General features: G+C 41.3%; 1 protein-coding gene across 5 annotated transcripts in view; it reads left to right on the top strand.

The window, feature by feature from the left end:
* The window catches only part of TEX2 (testis expressed 2), a 148,945-nt gene that overhangs the window by 243 nt on the left and 124,153 nt on the right, over nucleotides 1–24,549 (top strand). Inside the window, exons 1-2 of one of the 5 annotated variants that reach the window (XM_075014287.1) lie at nucleotides 110–186; nucleotides 21,574–21,765. The exons of 1 other annotated variant lie outside the window; for it this stretch is intronic. The gene's annotated coding sequence lies outside the window, so the exon portion shown is untranslated. Of the gene's footprint in view, nucleotides 1–109; nucleotides 187–21,573; nucleotides 21,770–24,549 lie in introns of those variants that run through there. 3 more of the 5 variants (XM_075014286.1, XM_075014288.1, XM_075014290.1) reach the window with 3 other exon arrangements.

Genomic DNA, 24,549 nt, shown 5'->3' with positions numbered 1-24,549 from the left:
AGAGGTCTGGCCTCGGCGGGGGCGGGGGCTGGGCCCCGGCGGGTGGGGGAGGGAAACGCGGCTGCCCACGGCGGGGCTGGGCGGCGCGTGTCTAGGGGCAGGTGTCTCCTGGGGGGGCCTCGGGGCAGCAGCGGGGCGATTCCTGGCGCGGGCGTGGTGATGTGGTGGCGTTCTGGGCAGCAGCAGGTGAGGGGGTGATTCCGGGGGGGTGGGGTCTGAGCAGTGGCGGGATGTTAGGGTGATTCCTGGGGTGGGGCTGGGAGTGATTCTTGGGGTGGCATTGGAGGGGGAGCTGGGCAGCAGCTGAGTGACTGGGTGATTCCTGCGGTAGCAGAAGTGGGGTAACTGGGTGATTCTCAGGGTGGGAGTTGGGGGGGTGGGGGGCAGCAGCAGGGTGGCAGGGGGCTTGGCGTTAGGGTGTTTGGGGTAGAGCCTGGGTGAGTCTGTGTGACAGAACTGGTAGTGGGGGGTCTGGCTTGCTCTAGGGTGGAGGGGACTTTGGGTGGAAGTGTTTTTAGTGGGGTTCGCTGGCTATCTGGACTGGCTCAGTTGGCTGGGAGTGTAGAGATCTGACTGTCAAGGGGGCTTTAATATGGCTGTGGTGGGTGGCAGTTGGTGGAGTGACCTTCATGTCAAAATTCCCCTTTTTGCCAGGAGACCGCAAACCACAGCTCTAGGCTGTCTCCTTCCCTTGTTCATTGTAGGAGATACAGTATTGATTGCAGTAGTGGAGTCAGGAGGAAGGCTGTGTCATATCTGTCTCTGAAGCTCACAGGTAACCAGCCACAACAGGAGAGAGTTTTAGAAGAACAGCTAGTGTTCATCCCCATAGAAATTACATTGGTTTGTGTTTAATGGCAAGTATGTTGTGCACCTGTATGTCACAGCTGAGAGCAGACTTGGTGAATGGTGCTTTATCCCACTTCTGATTTGTTGCACTTAATGGTCAGAGGGTTGAATGGTTGTGTTTGGGGGAGCAATGAGTGGATCTGGTCACATATATCAGGATTGCTGTTTTTTGCGTTAGGCTGGTTTCTGATGAGTTCAGGTTCAGAAGTTAGTGGCATTACTGCCAACTAAACTGTAACCAGAATTGGAATTGGGCCTGATAACGGTATACATTAGAAATTTAACCTGACAGGGACACTTTTTATATCTTTAAAAAAGTTTCCTGTCTTCTGCTGTTAATACTTCAAATGATCATTGTTGAAACTTTGAAAAAAATTAATTTACTTTTCAGTATTGATAAGTTTTTGTGTGTGTGTGTGTGTGTGTGTGTGTGTTTTTAGTGGTTTACTCAGCTTGGTCAGTAACAGTAAGCTTTGTCATTTGCACCGGCTGGTTCTCCTGCAATTAATTCTCAGTTCTGCTATTTTAGTGTGTCTTCATTGGAGTTCAGTGCTTAAATCCAAGAAAATTATTCTAGCTGGCACTAAAATAGAGTTTTGCAACTTTTTTTAAGAAGTATAAAAAGTTCCTGCTAAGTATTTGGTCTAAAGTTCTTGACAATGTGTACTTCATCCATCTTCTTGACACTGTTATCCACGAAAGTGTTGTGTGACTTGGATTCAAATGGGTCTGCAGTGCTTCATGTCCAGCTCTCAATGAAATCCCCAGTCCATATATGCTAATTTCATATTTTTCGTGTGGCTTTAATAAACCAAAACAGCCACTTAATAATATTGGCTTGTTTTATACAAAAAGTTATACTATTAACTGGAATTTGGAAAAACTTTACTTTTACACTTAAAATTATCTGTGTAATTTCAGATATTTTAGAGAATGTAATTGCTCTTAAAAATAGAGTATTTACCTGAGAGGTGTAAGCGTTTTAATTTTAGCAGAAGAAAGTAAAGTTGAACTTTTATGGAATAAAGAAGTCAGCCTTTAAACTGTTTTGTTGTACGTAGAGGTCACCGATTTTGATTGGCTTGCAATCTTATTTTGCAAGCTGTTCCATTTGGATGAACCCCTTGATGTCTCTGTGTAGGTACAGCAATCTGAATGGTCCTGTTGGCAGCTTAAATCCACCTCTTCATGTCAAGTTAAAAATAATCATACTAGTATTACTTCACTCTTGTAATGGGCCATCGGAATCATGTGCTTCAGTACTTTAGGTGCAAAGTAAATATTTTTCATCATATGTAGAGAATATGGGAGACTGAGGAACACTTAAAGTAGGTAAAAAACATTTACAAATATCTTAACTATTTTTAAAATGAAAATTTAAAAATCACACATGAATGGTCTATTTTTTTTTCTTTGTTTTGGATAAGGAAGTCGCTTGCACTTCTATTTTATAACTAGTGTGTTTGATTCAGATTTTTATCACGTCAGTGTTTGAGTTTCAAACGGTCCTGGAGAACAATGGTTGTCTCTACACAACTGTTTGGACAGCTGTGGGGTGATGTAGTGAATAGGGAGTGAAACAGATGGGCAATTGGTACGGTTGTGGATGGAAAGTTATATTTACATGGAACATGGCAGTAAGGTGGGTTATGGGCTTCACTGAAATTTGAAGAGTGATATGGAGGTAGACAGTGAAGAGAACGTATAATATCAGGAGATGTGTGAAGCAATGTATTAGTTTACTGAAAAGGGAATGGTTAGGGAAACTGGTAATTGTGTGCCTTTATTAAACGTGAATACTTACTGCTCTATATTTATAAACATTGTATGATAAAACCCCCCTGATAGTCAAAAACAATGATTCTGTCTATTCATCTGGACTCTCATGAGCTAATCAACTCCTTCGGTCAGTATTGCCCAAACTAATTGTGTTTCTGATTGGAGGACAGTTAGCAACCTCATAATTAAGTATAAAAATCAAGTATAAGCCCAAAAAACCCCAACAATATAACAGCCGAAAGAGGGAAGGTTAGTGTCATTCTTTTGTACAAAAATGGAAAGGATATTATTGTTCAAAAAATGGACTGTCCTTCCTTAAAGTGTGTTTAAAAAAGTATGAAAAAAGAAATGCAAAACAAATTAGATACTGGAAAATATTTTTGAATGTTGTTTTTTATAATTTTTTAATAGAAAACAACTGGAAAATAAAAATAACATTTAACAGGTTTTTAATGGGAAGAGTGTTTTTGCATCTTTTGATCACAAATCTGCTTAATATTAGGAACTGGGCTGGAGAGTTGGATCTTCGTATCAGCTGCAGCATCACATTATTTCTCTGAACACGACTCATGCTGAAACAATCCAAATCGACTGATTGTTTCAGCATGAGTTGCATAATAACTATACTATTATGAAAGTGTTATAAATAATATACATGCAATCTAAGTACTGTTCAAATGCCTTAGTATTTTTGATGCACCCATAATTTAATATTTAGTATTTTAGAAGGAAAAATACTGCTAGCATCAATTTTTTTTTTTGCGGAACACCAGTGTTCCACTGAACACAGTTTGCAAAACAGTGCCTTAAGTGAAACTTGGGAAATGTAGGTCTTGCAGTATGGCCAGAAAGCTCACAGCCTTGAGCTCTGGGACTTAATGAGGACCCAGTAGCTCAGTGATGAGCAAGCATAGCAGAAGATAGTCTCTGCCCTGGTGTGTTTGGAAGTGGCGTGTGCTAGCTTCAGAATGCAGACAACCTCTGTAAAGATATGAAGTGTCAAACTTCATCCTAGTATAGCCCTTAATGTGATAGAGGTAGGTGAAAATGGAACTGAGACTTTGTGCGATTTTGAATATAATGGAATAGTTGGAAGAGGGAGCCTGGACGGGGAGAAGAAGCAAAATTAGCTTGAGGCATAGTTTACTGGTTAAAAGATGGAGTCAGGAGATGTGGGTTTTGCTTTTGGCCCCTGCTGCCCATGGTGACTAGTGAGTTTGCAGGTTACTTAAATGTCACACGTCTTGTTGTTAGTATTATTTTGTTAGTCTTTGAAGCGCTGCTGAACTGTTTTGTTTTGTCAGCACTTTTTTTTTCTACTGATGAAAAGATAACGGTGGTTATTGAGATGTAATTAATGTTTGTGTCTCGAGCACGCTGATAGCCTTGAGCAGAAGATGGTATGATCCAAAATATTTTTCTTTTTAAAAATCTAACACGTCAGGACAGTACATTGAAGGTAGAGGTGAATAGAATATTGTGTGTAACCCCAGAGGTGCCAAGACCCCATACTGGGGAAAATGAAGTCTTGTTGGAGACGCAGCTGGCTTTGAGCTTGTGGTGGAGTACAGGGTTTAACCCCTAAGGTTGCAGACTCATTCCCTTTTGCTGACGACCTAGGTGCATCTGCTGTTACAGTAGGATAAGAGAGGTACAATAAAAAAATTGGTTCAGAGACCTTCCTTTCTACTGTACTAGATCAAATGAGTTTTACTTTGTGTATTCAACAGGAAAGACGAGATTAAAGGATAGAAATGCAGAAGGATTTTATGGAAACTGTTAGGAAGGAGCTATATCTACTCAACCAAAATGAGCCAGAAAAATAGAATGAACCTGGAATAGGACTGCTTCTCAATAAACCTTACAGAAAAAAAGATAAAACTGAGAAATTGAGTAGTGTTTTGTTTTGGCAAAGTTACCTTAATGTTTAAGGTTTGAAAACTACAAGAAAATGTTATTGGAAACCAAGCTGACTCTAGCCCTTTTTTGTTAAAACCATAGCAAATTATAAGAGTATATGGGGATGAAGGGAAAAAAAACTTTATGGAATTCCCAATTTAAAAAATTACTAAAAAAAAAAAAACAGACAAATTTTAACAATCCCTTTCTTAAGAAATCCACATTAAAAATTAACTCCACAAAAATAATGAGAGAGAAATAGCAGTGTTAGTTTGTACGCTATAAAAACAAAAAAGCAGTCATGTAACACTTTAAAGACTAACAAAATAATTAGGTGATGAGCTTTCGTGGCACAGACCCACTTCTTCCCATCATAGCCTTACCAGAACAGACTCAATATATTAAGCACAGAAGCCCAAAAATTGTCAAGGTTAACAAATCTTCCTAACGATTTTTGATAATTTTTGGACCTCTGTGCTTTATATATTGAGTCTGTTCTGGTAAGGCCATGATCTGAAGAAGTGGGTATGTCACATGAAAGCTCATCACTTAATGAATTCTTTTGTTAAAGTGCTTTAAAGTGCTACAGGACTGCTTTTTGTTTTCATAAAAATAAGTTTTTGAAAACTACAATAATTTTAAATAAAGCATGTACATTTTCCTTTTATTTAAAAAAAAAAAAAAAAAAGTGGGTTTAAAGGACCTGACCAACACCAGTAAAGACTATCAGTATGTTATAAGGAAGAGATACTGAGAGCTGCAAGGTTCATGGTAACTTGCACAGACAAGATTCCCTCTGGAACAAGAGGAGAGAAGTACTGGGAAATTATTGCAGTGTAGAAGAGTACAGAGAACCATACTGCATGTCAAGAATGTTATATTTTGAAATCTAGAGGGCACATGTGGGAGGTGAAAGAGCAAGGTTGGATCCATACCATGTAGGTAATGAGAAATCCTTACATATAAAGGGCTCCCTGTGAAAGAACTAGCCCTTTGATCTAGTATAACTCTTAGCAGCTCATCACCTAATAAATTATTTTCGTAGTCTTTAAAGTGCTACATGTCTGCTTTGTTTTCCTGTGCTCAGCTGACCTTATTCATGTTGTCACCACTTTCCTATTCTTATAAAGCTGCAAAATGACAGTGCCATGGAGGAGAAATGATAGCTGTAAACTTAGCTCATTTTGTATTTATATGGGACTAATCACTGGCCTTAATCTACCTGACTTTTTAAGATTTTAAATTTTTCAGCTGCATATTAAATTTGTAGGGTTTTTTGTTTAAATTTTCATTTATGTCCTCTGAAATTGATCACTTGATTTGAACAGTTCAGCACACTGCACATTACTCTGTGTGCCTGCAGACAGGAAATTACATCAGTAAGCACCTTTTGTTCCTGTAGCATTTGTACCTACTTGTACCTGGCACCACAAAGAGCCAGGGTGCAGAGTGCAATAGTCTCTACAATGAACAATACATTTAACGCTTAGAGCAGGGAGAATGGGTTTTTAAGATTTCATCAGGAAAACTGTACATTTAGTAAATTACCTAGTGCTACCTCAGTAGGATGAAATAAGTTAATTCTCCTTGATCTTGAGTCTGGTTTTATAGCATCTAGCTGCTTCAAACCTGAATTTTAGACCTGTTAAGTTACCTGTGTAGTTGATCTATTGTGTCTTCAAAAAAACAAACAAACCCCAGAGTAGTCCTGTAGCGCCTTAAAGACTAGCAATTTTATTAATTAGGTCATGAGCTTTTGTAGGTGAGACTCACTTCAAATTTGGTGCAAAAATAAGAATCCAGGGTTTATGTAGCAGGGGCCAGGAGAGAGAAGGAAGAAGAGCGGGTGCGGAGGAGTCATTTATCATTAAGGGTATTAATGCTAGCGTACCTGTTTTTGCGCTCAAAACAAGAGCAGCAGCTCAAAACATTCCACATGTGCTGCCTTAGGCGCATACTCGGTGTCTCATGGCAGGACAAGGTCCCCAATAGTGCAGTGCTTGAGAGGGCAGGCACTGCCTCCATGTTCACCCTTCTCAAACAGAGGCGTATGCGCTGGCTGGGCCATGTCTCACGTGTGACGGATGGCCGAATACCGAAGGACCTCCTCTTCAGCGATCTGGTGTCTCGAAAGAGGTTGAAAGGGCGACCTAAATTGCACTACAAGGACACGTGCAAGCGTGACCTCACAGCTCTCTCTATCAGTATGAACACCTGTCATTCGCTCGTCTCAGACAGGCATGCCTGGAAACAGGGAGTGAAGGAAGCTCTTGTTATGTATGAAACTACCTTGGTGAAGGAAGCAGAAGACAGGAGAGCCCTCAGGAAGATCTGTGCCCGTGATACCAGAGCGACATCTGCCTACTGCCGCTCACGGTGCGGAAAGGACTGCCACTCCCGGATTGGATTGCACAGCCACAGAAGACGCTGCTCGAATCAGACCAACTGGGATGCAAATCCATGATCCCTCGGGATGGAAGGATGCCTACTACTACCTACTTTTCTGTTAGTCTATAAGGTGCCACAGGACCCTTCGTTGCTGTTACAGATCCAGACTAACATGGCTACCCCTCCAATACTACTACCTGTTTTTCTCCCTCCTTTCTCAAATGTATTTCATTGAAGAAATGTGTGACTGTAGCAGCTTGCTTACTGAGAGCAACAGGATTGATTTTTCCACCACATGACTGTAGAACAGAAGGAACTATTTTAGTTTTCAGATAGAGAGGTAAACCGATAAACACTTGAAAGTTCTCCTAATGAAGACCCTGATTCAGGAAAGTGCTGAAGTTCTGTTGTTTTCCTGGAAGCCTCTACCATTAGCTTAGTATAGTCAATGGATTTGAAGCCAGCGGGTTTATCTATATAATTAGATATTTTGACAGCCCAAAAGAATATTGGTAAGAGCTTCACTTTAAATTAGTAAAACTGGATATTTTATTGTATTAATTAAGTTCCTGTTCAAGTTTAAGACAGTGTGACATAGTGGTTAGATTGGGAACTGGGACATTTGAAGGTCCCATGAGTCCAAATAAGTTACGTAGTCTTTCTATGCCTGAGCTAGCTCATGGCAATAATACATGAAATGTAGTCAGGCTTTAGTTTATCTGCTTGTGATCCTTAATGACAGCTGGTAGAGAAAAAAATGTGTGGGGGTTTTTTTTCCCTCCTCTCTCTTCACAGACTTGATTAAAACAGTAGTTAGCAACTTTGTGTCCTTATATGCCTCTCTTTTTCTTTTTTTTTTTTTTTCCTCCCCAAATCCCTTGTTCTTAGAATTCTATTAATCTTAGACCAGGGTAGAAAGCAAATAGGGGAACATCTTGCATACTGTAAGTATGGTGTGAAGCTCCTGGAAAGCCATGAGCAAGGGAAGAAAGCTGGCTATCAGGGTAGGCTGTCAGATACCCAGAGAGACAAAAGAAACTCTCTCTCCTCTGCAAAGAATTTTTTTATTAAAGGTTTCTTTTTTAACTTTTCAATACAAACCTCACAATGTAAAATGTTTAATGCTTAATTTTTTTCCTATGCTGTATATTACAGTTGGTAATGGTTTAATATTTAACAATAAGATCAACTTGGCCAAAAAAAGTAATTGTTATCTGGCAGGTGAAAGTGGTTACTTGCTGTTAGGTTTAAATTCTCCCAGAAGTGCCCAAACCATATTGCAGTCTCTCTCACAGTACTACTGTGTCAAAACAAAAAAGAAGTCATGTAGCGCTTTATGGCTACGTCTACACATGCCCCGAACTTCGAAATGGCCACGCAAAAGGCCATTTCGAAGTTTAATAATGAAACGCTGAAATACATATTCAGCGCTTCATTAGCATGCGGGCGGCAGCGGCGCTTCGAACTTGCCACCGCGCGTCTCGTCCAGACGGGGCTCCTTTTCGAAAGGACCCCGCCTACTTCGAGGTCCCCTTATTCCCATCAGCTTGTGGGAATAAGGGGACTTCGAAGTAGGCGGGGTTCTTTCGAAAAGGAGACCCGTCTGGACGAGGCAAGCGGCGGCAATTTCGAAGCGCCGCTGCCGCCCGCATGCTAATGAAGCGCTGAATATGCATTTCAGCGCTTCATTAGTAAACTTCGAAATGGCCATTTGCGTGGCCATTTCGAAGTTTGGGGCACATGTAGACACGGCCTATAGGATAATAAAAGAATTTATTAGGTGATGAGCTTTCGTGGGACAGACCCACTTCTTCAGCTACTGCATGTTAACTTTGAGTTTCAATAAATTCTGAGATTCTAAGGCAGCAAAAATAATTGACGTGGAAGTATACCTGGCATAGTGTGGCAGATTGTCAGACGATGTGCATAGTATCAGATTTTCATATCTAATTGTTTAAGAAAATAATTAAGATATGTCATCTTCCTCTTCAATTTGCTGCTGTGAAATGAGGCTGTTAGCTTCTAATGCCTGAGTTTTCCAAACGTAGCTGCTTATACTGGGTATCTAATCTTGATGTTTTGTGACCTCCTTTTAACAGTTGCTTAGCATGTGCACTCCTGTTTACTTTAATTGGAGTTTGTGATCAGCACCTCCTGAAAATGAAGATCAAGGATCTCAAGTTGAGTGCTCATGACTTGGATATCTAAAGTCAGAGGTGATTTTTTGAAAAATTGCTCAAATGGATTATGCTGCACCATATTTAGTCCTCTCCCAATAAAAAGATATTGAAAAGTGTGAAATGCAGCAGAAAAGTCTTTGAGAATAAAAGGTGACCAGATGGCTGAAAAGTGTTTTTGTGAAGTGTTGAACAGTGCCAGTTTTGCATATGTTTTGCAGAACCGGTCCTAGCCTGCAGAGTTGAGATCTAAACTTGTTTCATGTCTGGTGAGAGAGCAGATCTGGTTTGAGTTAGTCATTCATATTTTGAAAGAGTTAGGAGAAAAAGATGGAGGAGAAGTGATAGTTTAATCCCCAATTTCTTCCCCTTCCGGCTGTCCCAACTCTCATCTCTGCTAACTGCAAGGTGATTCTTTCTCTCTCTTTGCACCATCATTCTTTTTTGAAATTGTTTTGCTTGTGAAAAGTACAGTCCAATATATTACTCTCTCTGAGTTAGGGTGTTAGAGGAGAAGAGGTAACTCCGAAGGACAGATAAAATATTGCAAACATTGGTATTTTTCCGTTAAAGCTCAGAAGGGTAGTGTAGATGAATAGTTGTCATGATCGTGGTTTGTTTAACATCATTTTGCTACCCAATGTCTGCCACAGTTTGACCACTGATGAGCTCCTTGACTATACTGGTAATATGGTAGAATAGTGGCAAATAGTTTTCTATGGTGGGGTTTCTAGTTGCCTTTCCTACCAAGACAGGATTGTTCCTAGAGCACTTTAGAAATGGAGCAAGGCAACTTTTACTATTGTAAGCTTGAGGCCATCCTAAGGTGGTTATAGGGGTGCTGGACCAATTTATTTATAGTGCTGACAGACACTGAACCAAATTCTAAACCCTGTATATAATGGAAACCACTTCAAGTCAGGGGGTGCTGCATCCTTTCAGCACCTATGGATGGGTGTACATCAAACGTGAGTTTGTAAAAAGGCCTGAAAATTTCTAGCGTGCTGAGGAATTGGGCATAAATTTCCTAAAGGAGCAACTTATCTGTAATGCTAAATGATTCTTACCTAGGTATATTGGGTGCAGAGGTCTGGGAGTCAAGATATCTGGATCTATTTAGTCCTGTTTCCAGGGTTGAGGGCAAGTCACTTAAACTCTACTCCTTGTGCTATGTCTACACTACGTGATAGTTGATTTTAAGGCAGTTAGCTCAATTTTTACAACGTCACTGTCTTCACTGTGAATGCCATTAGATCAAATTTTTTTAGGGGAACAATAGGGTCGGTTATTATTGTACACCCACCATGCGAGTCAGCATAGCGTCAAGGTTGAATTTAAAAGGTCAGTAATGTGGAAATGGCACTTTTTTAAATCGACTCTTATGCTTATGAGAAACACATGGGATCTTTACAGAGGGATAAGGCAAGAATGCCACATTTATTGAGAATACAGCACAAATCATATTCTGTGCATATATAATATATACTCAGTTTACTCACAGACACACACACGTGCATGCACCATCTTGTGGTTGCTTATAGTTACCAAAGTTGCTCACTTTGGCCAGACGGATTAGATATGAGTGTGGAGTGAGGTTCTGTTGGTCTGGATCAGTGCTCTGATGATGACAAGGTGAGAAGAAGAGGAACCCAACCCTGTAGTGGTGCACACCATTTTTATAGCTCTTAGTCCATAGTCATGGTTCTGTCCCACTGCCCCAGGCACTATGTCGCTAGTCAATGGCCGATGGGGTTGATCCTTTCCCGCTGCCCCAGGTTGCTGAGTGACGCATCACCTGCAGATGGGACTTAATCTTCCTTTCTGGGTGGCTTACTGCTGTAGAGTTCAGTTCTCATTGTTTTTTCGGCCACTAAGTCTTTGTTGTCCAGGCAAGCTGGCTCCAGACAGTAAGGTAAGCATCCACATTCACACTTCTGGAGGGATCTCTCACACACCCATCCTCACACAGCAACAGCACAAGGTTTACAGGCTAATACAACAGAGCATTTCCTTCAATATGGAGTCAGTACAAAGTGTCTTCTGAGTATAAAATAACATATAAAGGATAATACAAAGTACTATAAAATAACACATCTAAAGAGTAATACAAAAGTCTGTGGTCTGTTACAAAGATTCATAGTAATACTAAGTTTCCATTAAAAGATACATTACTATCCAGGGTTGCTACAACTTTACTGGTCTCCAGAGGCGTCCCGTATGTATTCCACAGTGCCCCACAGCCGTCTGCTCTGGCCACTTCCATCTCTGCTGCTCTCCGGGTACCCAGGAAGTAGGTAACAGGAAGCCTGCGAATTTGAATTGGGCACCGGGAAGCCTGGGAAATCGAAGTGGGAACCTGGGCCCCTTTTGAATTCATTTCTTTATGATCACTACAGCAATCGCATCTAGCTATGAAAATATAGCCCCAGCACGTGACGGTGGCTTCTTCCCTACATAGGATATAGGAGGAGATTTGTTTCGGTGCTGGCGCCAACCCCTGCCCCACCATGCCACATGGTGGCTAGGCTGTGGGCATCATGCTTGTATGAGCAGCCAAGAAACTTCTTTTCTGCAGTTAGGGGTCTGTCCCCCACTTAACCACATCACATGGCTAGCCTCCAACCCAATAAAAGCACATGCCTGTGGTGCAGTGCAGACAGTGCTGGCAGACAGCACCATATCTGGGCTTGTGAATCGTGAAGACTTCAAAGGTGGGGAAGATTTTTTTAGGACTAACTATCGCCGGGGAGAAGTCATCCCCCTCCCTTTTCAAAGATTTCATTTTGGGGGCTGTTGCTGGGGGGAAGGCAGGGAGAGTGGATGGCCCCTCATAGGCAACACGATCCGGGAAGCTTGGTCTTGGTCATCTCAACTGGCCCTTAATCTATGTCCCCCATTCCTCAGTGTATGTAGTTTTTCATAGATATTCAGGGCAGGCCTTCCCCTCCCCTTGGAGAAAGCCTTCATAGGGACCATCACAACTAGCCCTCAACATACATGGTGGGGGCGGGAGAGGTGGCTGGATATCACAAGTTGTAATCTGTTCCCATGATATTTTCAGAAATGTTTCATCTGCTTTTTATAAAACCTTTGGTATTTGAGTTATAAAAGCAAGAGATTTCAGTTAATTTGGCTATTTGTGGTTTCAAGGGGTGGAAAAAGTAGGTTCAGGATCAGTTGAGATGGCACAGTCACCTGGGTGATCTCAGGGCAGTATGACAATCCCCTTCCTAGCTCACTAGTTGGCTGATCAGACAAAAGTTGTACCTAAAGGGAATAATGCAAAAGTGTTCTTTCAACCAGGGAAAAGCGGCTGAGCAACCAGTTAACATGGTTGTCACCTTCTGAAGCTAGCCTGTTTGGTTTTCTTTTACCTGGGATGCCCTACTTTTTCCTTCTTTCCTTTTGAAAAAATGGCTCTTTGCTTTCCATGGGAGGGGAATGAGGGCAATGCAATGTGAGAAGATGACATGACTCACCCACAACCACTTCTAGGGCATTTTTTTCCATACTACACTAGCAAAAAAATCCAGAATGCTTTGGGGCTGAGGGAACTCTGGGATAAGTTCCCACAATGCGCTACTGTAACAGTCGATGTTTTGGCAGTTTAGTGTGGCAGCACTAACCTGACTTTATGGGAAGGTGAGGATACTCAAATTTGAGTTTATAAAACCCAGCATTACAAAATTGAATTTAATAAAATTGAATTCATCTCGTAGTGCAGATGTAGCTTTAGTTTAAATTATGACTCACACCCTCCTGGCAAAATTGCCAAGTTTTGATTAATCTTTGTGAAGTGCTTTGAAATTGTTCTTCTAGAACCCTCCATCCATAGTACTGTAACATTCATAAATGAATTGGTGTGAAATTAAATAAAAATCTGCACTAAAGTAGTATTTATCGTATTAGAATTCAGAAACGGGAATTAGTGTTGGGAAATTAGAATGACTCTGTTTTGGCTGCTTGACTGCAGATTTATGCTTTTGGGGGAAAAGGATATTGACATCCTTGGAGTGGTGCTACTAATATGGAATACTGAAACCAGGTAGTCTGAAGGTTGTGTGAGTGTGGGTTCACTTCTTTTTTGCCTCTTTCTGCCTAGGATTTGCAGAATATATTATATAAGGAATCCCTCTGAATACAAAAACATGTATCTTTGTGATCAAAGACTGAAGAATTTATCCACTGTCTGAGATCTAAAACTAAAGTCCAAACAACTGACTACTTCTTAAAAACAAAAACCAACAACCTCCCTCCCCCTCACAACAAAACACACAACTGCCGCTATGCAAACTATAAATGGAGGACTTTTAGCCCGCAGTGGTCTAGCCACATTCCAAGTTGGTAGTTCCATTTTGCCTCCTTAACATCCTCCTGCAACTTCAGCAGGGTGGTGGTGTTCAGTTTTTGTCCCAACCCTTTTGCTTTTGTTCTACTTCAGGTTAAATGCATTTCAGAGGCGGATGTAGTGATCTTTGTGTCCTTTGCTGTCTTCATAGCTGTGGTGTTAGACCTGATAAGCTAATCTTTCTAAAGAGCTTTGCAGTTCTTACACTGAATTTTCATAGCTCTTGCTGGCTGTCATTTATTTTCACTTTTTTTTTTTTTTTTTTTTTTAAAACTCCATGGCTAGGTTGAGATATATTTTAAGAGAGAAATAGGCCTATGATTGTATATTAAGCCCTTGGTGGCTGTGGATTGAACAACAGGTTTATTAATATGGGTTTCGTGGTATCTTTAGACATTCTGAACAAGTACAGTAACTGTCCCTGCAGTACTATTATATTGTTTTCATGAAATATATATTAAAACAGTGCCGCTATTATATTCAGAATTTCCAAAGCATAGCAAGAAAGGTGCTTAGAGAGAGGAGTAGCTGTGCATGCAAAGTAATGGTGGTGGTATAGCTCATTGCTTTTAGATGACCATAGGTCTCATTCTGCAAGGTGTTCAGTGGATATTATAAGTGCCCGAAAGTACTAAACACAGCAATTCGTTGGATCAGGACCATATAGACTAATTGCCTGAAAATATTCATTTTAAAACTCTACAATATAAGAACAGAAACAGTATTTAATTGTAAGGCCTTCTGTTATTTCTGCATCCTAATCTTTTTTAAAAATATTAATTTACCTTTGCACACTTAATGAACAATAGCACCTGACATTCTGTGCTCGGAGAAATTATAAGCCAATTTTGAGCGTAGGGCAGACTTTTTTTTTTAAATGACCACGTTCTACAGCTCTAGAACTGGACCTGGGTTTGTAATTGAAATTCCAACAGAACAAATGCTAATAGTGGGTAAACTTCAGTATCTTGAATTTACCTTTACTTAATTCTTGCCAGGTGACCTTTCCTTTTACTTTCCCTCCCTCTCTCTGTGTGGTACTTAATTGTGTCTAGATTCCTCTGTGATTTATACAGTAAACTCTCTCATATCTGGCAGCCTGCAGGTAGGAGGTTGCTGGATATTCAAATATTCTGGATAATAGGAAGGCATACCCAGCAATGAAACCCAACACTAAAGAAAAACAAGATTAGATACTAAGAAATAAAAATGTATGCAGAGCCCTTTTTTACCAACCACAGTAGTACTGTACAGTGTAAACTTGTATTGTATTTGCTCTAATTGTATTTGCTTTCATAATACCATACTTACGGAAAACATAACTAAGATTTACTTCATGTTAAAATGCCAGTTATTTGATAGTTCTGGATGACAGAATGCTGGGTGGGAAGGAGTTTACTGTGGTTAGTGAATATACGACTTGTGATTAGATAGCTCTGTCAACTTCCCTTATACCAATTCTGTGGATAGGTAGTGGCACTGCAAACTTTCTCTTCAAAACTCTTAGGCATAATTCCTACTGGTGACCTAGCAAGACAGCTTTTAGCATTCGGTGAGTAGGTGGTTGTTTGTATGCTTTATTCACATCATACGCTGCTTTGAAGGACTGATGTCAGTTTTGGTTACTTTTGACATATGAACACTCTGTCTACCAAGAACTGGATGGCAACTCAAATGTAATGTTTAGGATGGCTGATCCATGGTTTACAACCACTACACTTTTATTCACTCTTGGTTTGTGATGGATATGAGGTGAAAGTAACTGCAAGCTATGAACAGTCTCTGTTCCCTCTTTGGTGGTTTTTTGTTTTGTTTTTTTTAAATGGGGGTTTTCGCTTCCCTTTTGTATCTTCATGTTTTGTTGGTAATGGGACTTTGTCAAAGACAAGAGAATGAATGGCTTCTTCAGGTGTCAGTCAGAGCTGCTGTATTACCTGGTGCTGCAAGGCCGTGGTTTTTACCACCGATGTGCAATGTCCCATCCCTTCTGCAGTTCGGTTCAGCAGTTAGTTAATAGTGTTACAGAAACAACCACACGCATGGTGCATAGAGATGTATGAGGAAACAAGTGGATAGCTTTAACAGCATATCTAATTTAGAGGTCATAAAAATTATTTGCCAGAGAAAATTTCAGTAGATTGCATGAATGGCATTATATATCAGTCTGAATGACCTGCATAATTTGCATAGAGCGATTCAACAAGACAGGAAGTGTATCTAAGACTCCAAGGGGCCATATAAAATTGTCTATCTGGTGACTTTTTGCTGTTCTTTAGTTTATTGCCAGGCAAATAAAAACATAAAATATTGCTTTCTCAGCACTGTTTTAATTACATAGTATTTCTCCCTGAGATTGGGGAAGAAAATTGGCGGTATATTTTAGCTTCCATCTGATCTACCAAGTAGATGAGGTCTTAAGTTTGACCTAGATTTTTGTATTACTGTTTGTGTTTTTTCTGTACTCTAGATCCGCGTGGCACTCTAGGGGGATGTTCAAGAGGTCTGATCTTACAACATCCTGAGTACAACTATGTTACTAACTTGAATGAGAATTGAAGGGGACACAATACTTTCTAGCATTGAACCCAGTGTGTCTGTCAGTGAGTCAAGATAGCTAATTGCATGACTTTTGGTGTGGTTTAAGATTTTGCAGGTTCAGTCTCATATTTGACTAATTATAAAGTATTAGCAGTTGGGGGAAATGGAAACTTGCACACATGGTAACTGTTCTTAAATAGTAGAACAGTGATCTTAATTATTGCACAGTAAATTCAGTAGACAAATGGGTAGTGGAATACATGTCCCCACCTACATTTTCATTTTCAACTATATTTGGATTAACAATTTGCAAAATGAAGTCTGCCTACGCATTTTAGACCTCCATAGGTAGCCAGTCAGAAATCAGAATATGAGCATTTTCTAAATGTATCAGCCTAGAGGAAGGATTTGATTTGGGAGGATTGGACAGTAGCTCTCTCTGCTGGTTGAGATCTGTTTTGTGGTAAAGCAAGGGGATCAGGTTCTGGTTCACTGTATGTTTTGTGTCTTACGTGAGTGTTTGACTGGCGCTACAATGTACAGTGGAAAATAATTGCCCTCTGAGTTGAGGGAGGAGATAGTGCATGCGTAAAATAGTTGGCTATGTAGCTTGGTTTGTAATGCATATGAGGTGAAACTAACTGTATATGAGCAGTTTTCCCTCCATTATTATTTTCACCTTTTTCACCTGAGGGGACAAGAGTACTTGGAGTGAGGGCTATAAACTCCAATAAACTGTTAATTTATTTAAACCCTTCAAGGAGCTTTGTGTTTAAATTTCCCTTTAATTTCCTGACCCAACTTGTATTGGAGAGGACCCATGCTGAGAAGGACCATGTAGCTGAAAGAAGAGTCACAACAGTTGCAGGAAAGAAAATGTAGCTTTCCCTCTCTTTCCTGGCTGGTAAATTTTAATGTTTCATGTTCTCAGAGTTCCAGTTTGGATGCTGTTTTTAGGTGATCTAACAATGTGCTGTTTTTAAAGTAGCATTAAATTGTGTGTTGGCTCCTCACCCATCTTCCACGTTTAATCAATAGTTGTTAGTGGCATCAGATCAGAATTTTGCCCGCTTTGTTAGTGCAAAGTGTGTTTCCTATCCCTTGGTTGCTCTTTGCCTCCCCACAAAGCAGTGGGGAGAAAAACAATTCAGGTCTTTACAGTTTGTGTGCTTGCTTATCATGGAAATGGGCATAGATTTGAAAGCCTCTAAAGCAGGAGTGTCCAACCTGCGGCCCACGGGCCGCGTGCGGCCCTGGACAGCTAGTAATGCGGCCCCACAAGATCGTAAACTTTTAACATTAACTATATTATATATTTTGTACACGGCCCAAGACTGTCTTCACTTAATGCGGCCCAGGCAAGCCAAAAGGTTGGACACCCATGCTCTAAAGAGAGGAAAAAGTTAATATTTTTCTGTACCTGTGAGAAGGTAGGGAAAGCCTTATCCTTTCTGATTATACTATAAGAGCCTTTGCCTTACCTTGCTTTAGGGTTATTAGGTTGGCATCTTTTTGTTTTGGCTTCATGGAGTGAGAGAGCAAAGGTTGTTGTGTGTTTGTGCATGTGTTGATCTTGTCACCTCTGTTTTGGGCAGCAGAATTCTGAAGGTTGGTTCACTCTACCATCTTATGTCAGTATAACTGAACTGTAGATTTTTCACACTCCTGCGTGACATAATTATATCAGTCTAATTCCTGTATCAATGGAGTTATGCTGACAGGAAGACTTCTCCCATTGACATAGATGTCCCCCATCAGGGCTGGTCTATGCTAGGCGATAAACTTGAATTTAAGGGACTTAGGTTGATTTTTATAAACCATCAGTCTTCACCACAGTGCTCAGTAAGTCGATTTTCAAGGAGCTCTTAAGGTCAACTTTTGTACTCCTGACTTCATCGGGAGTAAGCCGAAAATTGATTTTTTGTGTGTTTGACATATGCAAGTGCAGATGGCAACATTTATTAAAATTGATTTTATTAGCCTGAAATGATCCCACAATGTTCCCAATGTGTCCTTTCTGGTCATCACTTCACCTTTGCTAATCTCCAGGTGAGGAGGAAGTAGGTGAGCAGGAAGTAGGGGTCGTCAGCCTGGGAATTTTGAGTTGATTTCCTTTCTTCTCTGGCCAGCGTGGTGAGCAGACATCAGGAACACACCTTTGCACTATACCTCCTAGCCATGAGTTCACAGGGTGGCAAAAGAGCCTGCACATGGAGCCATTAGGAGATCCAGCACCTCACCACTGGAGGGAAGGGGGAAGAGAATCTGTCCTCATGCAGCTCAAAACCAGCAAAAGAAATGCTGACATTTATGCGAAGATGTGGCAAGGCACGATTCAGAGAGGGTAAGCCAGGGACACTCAGCAGTGCTGCATTAAAACCAAGGAGCTGAGGCAGAATTACCAAAAGACCAAAGAAGCTAATGGTCAGTCTGGGTCATCTCTCCAAAAGTGCTGCTATATGATGAGCTGCATGTTGTTCTGGGGACAGACCCAACCTCTCTTTCCTCCAAAAAACTCATGGACTCCTCATTATGTGTTGCTTGGCAAGCTGATGAAGCAGGGTGTGAGGTGGCATGTGACAGCTGGGTGCAGTCCAGTGTGGAAGCCAATCCTGCAAGCCATGACCACCTGTTTATCACCTTGGAACTGGTCTCCTCATCCCGGGAGGTTTCAAAGGAAGACCAGGATGCTGGAGAGGGCACTTCTGGTGAGTGGTGTTTGTGTTTTCATACAGATAATAGTATGGTGCGATCATGGTGGTGGGGAGGTGTCTATGCCCATTTCCCTTAGAACAGCTTTAATATTTCTGGTGATGGAGTACTGGTCCTGTTGGGACATCTCACTGAAGGTCTTTGACAGGCACATTTGGTTTCTCCTCAAGAGATTTATGGGGAGATCTGACTTATTCCTGCTTCCACAATAAGACGCCATGACAAGCCCCCAGTAAATAATCTGGAATCGTGGCACCACAGAGCATTCTTGCATACTTCCCAGCCTTGTACCCAGACAGCGTGAGCATTCTTTCCTTATCTCTTTCTCTTAATTTGATGAGGCTGATGTTTCCTTTGGCAACCTAGAATGCATGGGAAGCTTCATGAGTCACTGCAGTGAATTTTAATGATTTTTGGCTTGTGACCCAGCCCAGAGCAAAACTCGTGCAGCCTGACTGGCTTTTAATCCATGACATGGCAAGCACCCTCCTCCTATTTCAGCGGATGTCCATTTGGACCCTGGCCTGGTTCATGTGTGTGCCTATAGTGACTTAATTTTTCTTAAACTCTTGAAGCAGCCTGCTTTCAAATCAAGGCACTTAAAGAAGTCCATGCAGCAAGCCCTCTTTTACACCCGTTTTTGTGCTGACTGCCGATTGGACCTGTGACACAACCCTCAGTGCTCAGTGTCATGTCCCATCCAAATGACAGAAGTGTGCTTCTCCGTTATTTTTTTCTCATGAGCTGAAGAAAGCTTACCATTGATGTTCACCTTGAAGGCAGCTGCATATAAGAGCTTGAATCCTTCTGCTTGGATTCATGCATTCTTTAGTCTTAAGAATGCATAGAGTGACCTTGCTGTGGCCATATGCTCTTCCGCAGAGACAGCCATTCGTTCTGTCAGTATACTCATTGTTCCGAGTAAAGAAAAAACTGTTGCTATTGACAATGTCCTTAATATTTCAACATGTTTTTGTTTTAAACAGGAATTGACCTTGCAAGCAGGAGTCAGAGGACTGGTGGCCATCACCCCCTGAAGTGAAATTACCCCAAATATGTAGGAGGAAAAAGCACTCAGGAGTTCATGGCTGAGCATTTTGAAGCACCAGAAAAAGAACAATTGAAGGCCTCCCAGGAAAGACAAGACATGAAAGAATGGAGGAAGAGAATGATGGACAATCAGACTAAAATGCATGCTACAGTTATGTCAGTAATTAACCAGGCAGACAGTAATAATGAAAACAATGCTTGAAAGAACTACCTCTACACCCCCTGTGCAGTACATGCCCCATTTAATGTCTCACTTTCAATATTCATTCCCCTCCCCTGGACAGGGTTTTCCCTATAGCCACCACTCTGCCATGAGGGCCTTCTGAATAAAAACATTTTAGGTTGTAAAAAGAAAGTTTAGTTTATTAAACTTAGTGTTGGGTCCATGCTTTGGGGTTGGGTGTGGTGATGAGGGTTGTTATGCTGTTGGAGGCAGTTTCATAAAGAGCAAGGAAACAGAATGGGTCAGGGGAATGCTATTTAATGGCAGGAGAGTCAGAATCCTGCCAGGTCATTCATAAACTTAGTTTTCAAAGCATCCCTGCCTTTTTTTCATTGAATCTTTCTGTGGTCTCCTGATTACCCTTGTATCTGGTTGCTGATAATTACTGGCCAGGAGATCTGCCTCTGATCCTGATGGTGGCATGAAATTCTCCCCCTTCGCTTCACTAATGTTATGAAGAATACACCAGGCCCCCTTCACAAGGGTGATGTTTTCTTCACTGAGGCCTAAGCTGGTCAGAAGGCACCTGAACCTGGCTTTTAAAATGGCCAAAGGCACATTGTACCACCATTCTGCACCTGCTCAGCCTATAGTTGAAGAGCTCCTTACTGGAGTCCAGAGTGCGTAGCTTCATGAGCAAGGGGTAAGCAGGGTCACCAAAAATCATGATGGGCATTTCCATGTCCCTAGTGTTGATTTTTTGGGTCTGGGAAGAAAATACCACTCTGGAATCTTCTAAAGAGGCTAGAATTCCTAAAGATACACATCATGTGCCCATCCCAGCCGCCCCACATTGATGTCAGGGAAACAACCTTTATGATCCACCAGTGCCTGTTCATGATAGAGAAGTATCCCTTGTGGTTAATGTACTCTGAGGCCTCGTGGTCTGGTGCCAGGATGGGGATGTGCATTCAATCTATAGCCCCACCACAGTTAGGGAACCCCATGGCATCAAAACCATGCGCTATGTCCTGCATGTTCCCCAGAGTCACTGTATTTCTCAGGAGAAGGTTAGCGATCTCCTTGGCTACCTGGATGACAACAGCCCAGAGTGTAGATTTGCCTACTCCAAATTGATTTCCCACTGACTGATAGCTGTCTGGTGTTGTGGATTTCCACAGAGCAATTGCCACATGCTTCTCAACTGTCAAAGCAGATCTCATTTTGGAATTGCTGTGCTTCAGGATGGGGAACAGCACTTCACAAAGTTTTGCGTAAATGGCCTTATGCGTGCAGAAGTTTTGCAGCCGCTAGTTGTCCCATGCCTGCAAAATGATGTGGTCCCACCAGTCTGAGCTAGTGTTGCAGATCCAGAACCTGCACTTCATGGTGTACAATGCATCCAGTGCTGCCACTAACACCACATACCCCCTCTCCCTAACTTGACCTGCATAATGCCCCCCGCTTCAATACACTCATTCTGCAGCAGCATTAAGTTCTGAATGTATTGTATCCTGGTGTGGGAAGTCAGTATAAAACAATGCACCAAACAGTGAGGCATCTGTGGATCCATGTTATCCTTTGTAATAGCATGTGGCAGGCAGTGTAAAAGCAGCATGAAGACTTCCTTGCCTGATTTTTGTTTAGTTTTGTTTTCTGTTTTCCAGCAGACAGTGAGGGAAATGCACGGTGGGATGATGACCCCAGACACCCAGAACCACTTCTGGTGACTTTTTCCCCACAAGACACTGACAGAGACCCAATATGCAACAGGACTGCAGGGACTGTGGGATAGGTGCCCACAATGCACTGCTGCCACAGTCGAACGAGGCAGTTTAATGGAGACACACTAAATTGACTTTGTGAGTAAGTCGGAATGTTCAGTTTTGATTTTATAAAATCTAGTATTAAGTTGGTTTTATTCCCATGTGTAGAAATACTGTCAGAGAGATGAATACCTTAGCCAATGGGAAAAGCCCTCCTGTTGGTGTTAGTAGCATCTTAGCTAAATGTTTGTGGTGCAGCTGCAGCTGGAAGTGTAAACCAGTCTGAAGTGGGAGAGGGAGAGCGAATGAGAAGGAAAGGCAACCTTCATCTCTCCAGCACAGTAGTTTTCTGGACAGAAACTTTCTGGCCACATGAATTAGTAACAAAGTTATGTGGCTCCGTAGCTCAGTTATTTTACCAATCTTGGGAATTATTTCCCTGTTTTTCTTCTCTCCTTCTCCTTTCTGAGGTATGGCTGCAGTATTGCTGCATGCTTGTGTTTTATTAGGACTGATTGTAAATCTGATTGATGTGAGGGGAATATTGCCTTAAGAACAAAGGGCTGTCTGGTACTTGTAAAATGCTATGCAAGTTTTTTCATTTTTTAAAAACTTGCCTGCTGCTGTTAGCACAAGGTCCCTTTGTTATGTTTTCTTAATCTCCTATTGACCTTTCCATGAACTGGAATTTAAGAGTATGAAACACTCAACTTCCCATTTATGAGATGTATAATCTGCACAAGTCCCACCACTAGACAGTGTCAGGCCCATGTGATTCCACAGCTAGTTTAGCTCTTTTCTGTGTCAAAATGTTGATGCTCTTTTAGCAATTCTGCAGCAATGTGTATATTCAAAACATTTCATTAAGTATGTTAAACCTAACCTTATCCCTGTGAGGTAAGGAAGTACCTTTATCTCCCTGTCTCAGATGTGGAAACAAAAGTCCAGCAGCAACTCACCTACAGTCTTACAGTGAGTCTTGGGGAGAGACTGCATCTCTGTAACCTGATGTTTTCATCACCGTGAGATTTTTGGTGTAGACTAGTGTTTCCCAAACTAATTTCACCATAGAACACTTTCTGGTTTAGAATATGTTGATGGGACACATACATGCTGGTTGGGGTGGGAGGGAATACAGAAAGTTTAATACTGAAAAACTGGTGTATCTAATGCTCAAAAGTTGACTTAAAGAAGTTAGTTTTTTTATTTTTTTGGACATCTTATTTTTGCAAAGAAAAAAATAACAAGAGAAAATCATCTTAATGAGCAGCTAATGTCCTTCTGATAGGACAGTTAGCAACCCTATAATTTAGTGGTGTTCTTTTGTTCAGAAATAGAAAGGACAACATTGTTCAAAAAAAGGACTGTCCTTTAAAGCTTAAACAAAAAAGTATGAAAAAGAAATGCAAACCCCGTTAGATATAGAAATTTTTTTTTAAATTTTGTGTTTTTTTTCATAAATTTGTTATTTTTACAGAAACTACTGGAAAATACCATGTTGACAATTTTTTCAGTGGGAATAGTGTTTTCTGCATCTTTTGTTCACAAATCTGCCTTATATTAGGAATGATGCTGGAGGGTTGGATCCTCATATCTGGTGCAGCATCACATGATTTCTCTGAACGCAACTTGTGCTGAAACAATCCAAATTGACTGATTGGCACGAGTTGCATAATAACTATCCAATTTAAATATTAATATACCTACAGTCTAAATACTATTCAAATGCCTTAGTATTTTTGATACACACAACTTCATATTTAATATTTTAGAAAAAAAATCTCTAGCATAAAATTTTTTTCATGGAATGCCTATTGACATCTCGCGGAACACCAGCGTTTGGCTGATCACAGTTTCAGAAATGCTGGGGTGTAGACACATGAACGACTAGGTTGATGCAAATTGATTTATGTTGACCTAATCTTGTAGCATAGATAAAATGCCAGAATCAGAACTTGGGAAATCCTGGCCCACTAAACTAGTGGTGGGCAACCTGTGGCCCATGGGGCATAGTTGGCACTTCTTTCAAATTCTAGGTGTGCAAGTGCAGTTAGGAAAACTACCTTGTCCTGGGAGATGCTTGGTTTCAAAATCTTGTGGTCCGCTGGGAAGAAGGGCCATTTATGTGACCCACTCACTACCCTAGTATCAGAGAGGTAGCTGAGTTAGTCTGTATCTTCAAACACAGCAAGAAGTCCTGTGGCACCTTATAGACTAACTGATATTTTGGAGCATAAGCTTTTGTGAGCAAATATGCGCTTCAGCTTATGCTCCAAAATACTTATTAGTCTATAAGGTGCCATAGGACTTCCTATTGTTTTTCACAACCCTAGGTTGCCTATTGTTGCACTAACACGTTGATTCTCAGATTGTGGTCAGGAAAGTGCTAGCTGGTCGTTTGGTACTGGTTTTTCTCACTTAACAGCTGTCAAATCACATTAAAAGGCTAGAAGTCCATAAAATACATTTTTTTCATATGAGCAGTTGCAGGAGCTGACAATTGTGAAAATGAGAGCAGACCTGGGCCATCCAATAATGAATGGGAGACAATGGTATTCACCTGACCAGGGGTGGGGAACCTTTGTAAGTCAGTGGCCTCTGACCCACAGAAAAATTAGTCAGCTGGGGAAGCAGTGGAGGATGAGAGGTGGGAAAGCCTCCAGACAGTGCTTTTCTACATTCCTCAGCTTGTGGGGAGGGGAGAGTGGCAGCAGGTGCACCAATTCCTCCCCTGGCTAGACAAGTCTGCTGGCCCAATCCAGCTCTCTCATCTGGATTCAGCCTGTGAGGCTCAGGGCTCCCCTCCCCCTGTCTCCCCAATGGGTGAGGTAGGAATAACCCTATGTGATACATAAACTCTTTGGCAGTAATGACCTGTGT

Source organism: Carettochelys insculpta, chromosome 20, assembly GCF_033958435.1.
Source record: "Carettochelys insculpta isolate YL-2023 chromosome 20, ASM3395843v1, whole genome shotgun sequence".
Taxonomy (NCBI): Eukaryota; Metazoa; Chordata; order Testudines; family Carettochelyidae; genus Carettochelys; species Carettochelys insculpta.
The sequence above is the reverse complement of the archived record's forward strand: the minus strand, read 5'-3'. Positions and strand labels throughout refer to the sequence as shown.